The sequence below is a fragment of the Larimichthys crocea genome, chromosome XX, assembly GCF_000972845.2.
Source record: "Larimichthys crocea isolate SSNF chromosome XX, L_crocea_2.0, whole genome shotgun sequence".
In the NCBI taxonomy this organism is placed as follows: domain Eukaryota; kingdom Metazoa; phylum Chordata; class Actinopteri; family Sciaenidae; genus Larimichthys; species Larimichthys crocea.
The window spans coordinates 1,224,193-1,228,789 of NC_040030.1; the positions used below are offsets into that span (position 1 = coordinate 1,224,193).

The following is a 4,597-nucleotide window of genomic DNA, read 5'->3' on the forward strand; positions in this document are numbered from 1 at the left end:
AGACCACACAGATGTGGATATAGATTTAGACAGGTTTATTGTATATTGTGCATGAAATAGGGATGAGGGTCGAGGGATGAAGGGATGGAGGGGTGAGAGAAGAAATCAGGTTGTAGATGAATGGAGGAGTTTGGATATGGACCGGCTAATGGCGGGAAGACAGGATGAAACCAGGAGGGCTGTTGAGACTCTTCATTAAATTACAATCACCTGAAAATAAGAATCTTCATGTTTTTGTTACCTCACATCGACAGACGCTGCAAGTCCTCTTCCACAGAGCCGACCATGTTGAACCACCGTGTTTCTACAGTCGCCCAAAACAGACAAACCAAACACAGGTACTAGGTAGGACCTTTAATGTTTTTCATGTGTGCGTCGTGGCCACCATAGAAAGAAGAGGGTGAGCTGACAGGGTTGCAATCAGCAACAGTGTAGTTGCTAGATACCACTAAATCCTTTTAATATCAGGAAATCTATAAATAAAGAGTGTTTTAAGATGTCGGGATCTTGTACAATTGGTCACTTAATCTGGTAGAAAGTAGACATTTGTGGTATTTGCATGAAAAGAAAAAAATCGTCATTAGAAAAACGAGCGAGTTCAGGAAGAGAACAAGGAAAAACGAACGTCAAAAAGTAAATTGGGTGAAATAATGGAAAGGGGGGAGAGTAGAGGCCGGCGAAGTCCAACATAAGTACTAAAGTGCAAATGGAATATCATGTGAACCAAGCTAAGCCTCAAATAACGCCTACCCGTCCGAACCCAGTACCCGGCATGCAGGTAAGGGGACAAAAAAACCAAATGAGTGACATAGACAAACGCCCACCCAAGTAAGGTGTATGTGGGCAAAGTTTCACAAAGATGCCAACATGCAGTGAATAATAGAAAGGCCAGTCCACAACCAGGAAAAAGTGATAAGTCGATAAACAAGTAAGCCATAAAAATTCGTCGTTTTATAAATAAAAAAAGAGTAAAATACAGAAAGTGTTGCAAAGCAGGAAAAAGTGTTCGAGGTTTGAACTTTAGATGCCACGGCAAGCACTGAGACACAACATGGGAAGGTGTCTAACCAAGTGCAAAGAGCAAAAGGGACGAAGAGATCATGACATGGGTATACCGATATAAAACAATGATATCAGAGGCTCTTGCATATGTGCAGCATACACAAGTACGGAATGTAATTATGACAGAGTAGTAAGAGGTTATTATGGGTCCATAATAGAGTCGTGGTAGCCATAACACACTAGACGTACCATTGTGCACAGCCGACAGGCAATTGCACGGGCTGGTGTAATGATGCAGGCAGGTGTGTGTGACAGGTTGAAAAATCGCAATGGTCGGTTTGAGCCCAAGTGCAGCAGCAGCACGTGACTATCACACCGTATAACGGCCGGGATTGATGTAAAGAATAATTTTAAAAAAACAGTAAATGGACACACTGAAGTGCAGATTGCAGAGCACAGAAGATGTAACCGTGCGATGTCGCGTGCCGCTCTCCTTCCCGTTCCACATGCAGAACGCCCAAAAATAAACAACACACACACAAAAACACAATATCAACCCGGTAGTCTCCAAGAAACGTGTCGGACATGCCCATAACGTCTGGTGGTGAAATACATGGACCCGACCCGACCCACAGACTGATCTTAACTGACACAACCCATCCCCCCACACGCCGCATGGGGCTCATCCATCGGACAGCAGACAGGCCAAGATGCTCAGACACAAAGTACAGCACTGTGATTCACCCGTGCAGAGATACTCAAGTTGGATGGCTTTTGTTGCTTTTCTTCTTCTCTGTCGGCGTGGGCAATCTCAGCCACACAATATGAAACACGCCATTTGTCCTCAGGTGATAATGAACAGCTGCACCACTCGGTTGACAGATATTGCGATGCTCCACATTAGGGTTTTTTTTTCGTCTTCTCGTGGCCGTGTAGTGTGAGAGTGCAACTTCATGTCGGGGGTGCAGAGTGCCACATCCGCTGAAAGTTATTATCCTCTTAGGTGAGGTCAGTGCGTTCGAGGATGGTGGATGAATGGCGTACGGACAACTGTGCAAAACGCAATATAAATCTATAACACATATGTACAAAAAAAGAAAGATAGGTGGATTGTAAATTAGCAAAAGGAAAGTAAATCACCTTGCAAAAACCTGTGTGCTGGCTGTAATACCCTCAGACAACACTTCTATTCTTACCTTTGATAGTCATACAATCACATCGGGTTTCAAAAAGCACACTAACACTAAGCAAAAAGTCCACTGCTGACATCTGCTGCTTATTTAAAACGCAAAGTCCAACAGTAAGTATATGACAATCTTGATTAAAAACATTGGACTGGTAGTAACACACAGAGTACCAGAACAAAGGGAGAAACAAGTAAGAAGAATGAATTATATTAGTATGTGTAAGTTGTTGAACAAACTATAGTAACTTGTACAGAGCACATTCTGCTTCGGTCAGACACTTCATCCAACAACTCACGATATCATAAAATAGTTTTTGTTTTCTTAAAGCTAAAAAAAGGGCAGGAAATAGGGGGACTACCATAGGGGACAAATAGTAAAATATCTACGAGAGTTGAGTTAAGTTTGGCAATGAACAGTCAACAAGATTTAATTACTTTTACGTGGTCAAGTAAACTCATGAAAGTGGTGAAATGTAACTAAGTACTTGGCAAATACGTACTTAGAAGTAGAAATTTTAGGTCACTGGTCTGTACAACAGTTCTTTACTACATTTTAAAACATATTAGGATAATTGATGTAGTAGGATGTAAGGTGTGCTAGAAATAAACAATTAAACAAACAGTATAAACACTACAGCTGAACAAAGCAGTTAATCAATATTGACAAACATTATTTTCACCCACAACAGGTTCAGCTCAAATGCTTGCTTTGACAAATTTTTTATTTTTTATTTTGAATAAATGAGTTTTGGGTGGAATTGAAAAGGCTCTGGTAATTGACGGCGAACAACAAACAAATCATTTATGATCGAAATAATCAGCACATCAATCCATGATGATTACTGCAGTCTATACAGAAGTGGAGTGATTATAATAACACTCACTGTCTGTGGACACTGCAGAGACTTCCATAATGCGACTTTATGTTACTATTGAGGTTGTAATATGTTACATACACATATGGCCCTCTCATGTATGAAATCGGGGTACACCCTAATATTGCAGTCAGTTCAAACCACTGCAAAACAACCCAAAAACAAACTTGTAACTAGTTACATTACCACTCTCTGACACGTCTGAACATATTATCTTGTAATGACAGAATTTAATCACATTAATTGTATTAAGTACCTAGAAGAATAATTTAATACAGTCAGGGGACATCTGTCTGCATCACATACTGTTTTTTTTAATTCAGCAGCCACTTAGGGTACATGTAACAAGGTATTTACAGTGTGATACAAGTAAGTAAATAAGCTGAAACTCTTCAAAATAAAGTCCATAGCTGTGTTTTTCAAAATAAAGTGACAAAACACATGTCAATAATCAACACGGCTCTGACTGAGTGATACTTCAATATCAAAACTACCTTAATCACATGACAGGTGCAGCATTTGTTAGTATTAAAGCGCCACCTCGTGTCTGACGGCTGCTTTGTTGCTGCGCGTTCATGCTGTGCGGGGGGCGCGCACGCTATACTCGCATGACGTCACGGCTTAACCCCCCTTCTGCTAGCATCATGGATGTAAGGTGTGCAGAGACACAAACATCTGTAACATGGGCTCCTTTAACATCATGTAACACCTGACTGCATGATAAAACAGGTAAGAATAATTACTAATATAATAAATATTAATTAATGCACGGTGGTGTGAAAGCTGTGCGCTTTAGTGAAACGTCAGCTGTCAGTTAATTGATATCTGTGTTAATACTGTCATACTATATTTACTGCAATAAAACATCTTATTTCGTATATTTTAATGTATCTAATGACGTTTATTCAGTGTGTTTATATAGAGCATTATCTGAATATTCTGTGGTTTATAGACCAATATCAATGATTATTACTTTGATATATGGGTTTGGATAATTCATCATCTTATTGACAACCTAAGTGTTTTTAAATTAGTTATTTTAATAGATAAAGAATAAATGTTTAAAATAATAAAAAAACAAACAAAAAGATTTTATATATTTGTATTAAATTAATTTATTGCTATTTTAATTTAGGATAGGTTTTATATATTTTTTATTATTTTTTTTATATTTTAATACATTTATCTTATTGCTATTTTAATTTTAGGATATTTATCAATTTACTAAAAATGGGATGGAGGGATGGAGGGATGGAGGGTAAGGGTGAGAGAAGAATAGGGGTTGTAGATGAATGGAGAAGTTTGGAGATGGACCGGCTGGTGGCGGAAGAACAGGATGAAAACCAGGAGGGCTGTTGAGACTCTTCATTAAATTACAATCACCTGAAAATAAGAATCTTCATGTTTTGTTACCCTCACAGTCGACAGACGCTGCAAGTTCCTCTTCCACAGAGCCGACCATGTTGAACCACCGTGTTTTTCTACAGTCGCCCAAAACAACAAACCAACACAGGTACAGGTAGGACCTTTAATG

At 39.1% G+C, this 4,597-nt stretch overlaps 1 protein-coding gene across 3 annotated transcripts in view; it reads left to right on the forward strand.

The window, feature by feature from the left end:
* The first annotated feature begins 285 nt into the window (after positions 1 to 285).
* LOC104925326 (endoplasmic reticulum-Golgi intermediate compartment protein 2) overlaps positions 286 to 4,597 on the forward strand; it is a 9,515-nt gene continuing 5,203 nt past the window's right edge. For 2 of the 3 annotated variants that reach the window (XM_027272292.1, XM_027272294.1), the window contains exon 1: positions 286 to 338. The gene's annotated coding sequence lies outside the window, so the exon portion shown is untranslated. Of the gene's footprint in view, positions 346 to 4,597 lie in introns of all 3 variants that reach the window. The other variant, XM_019278446.2, reaches the window with a different exon arrangement.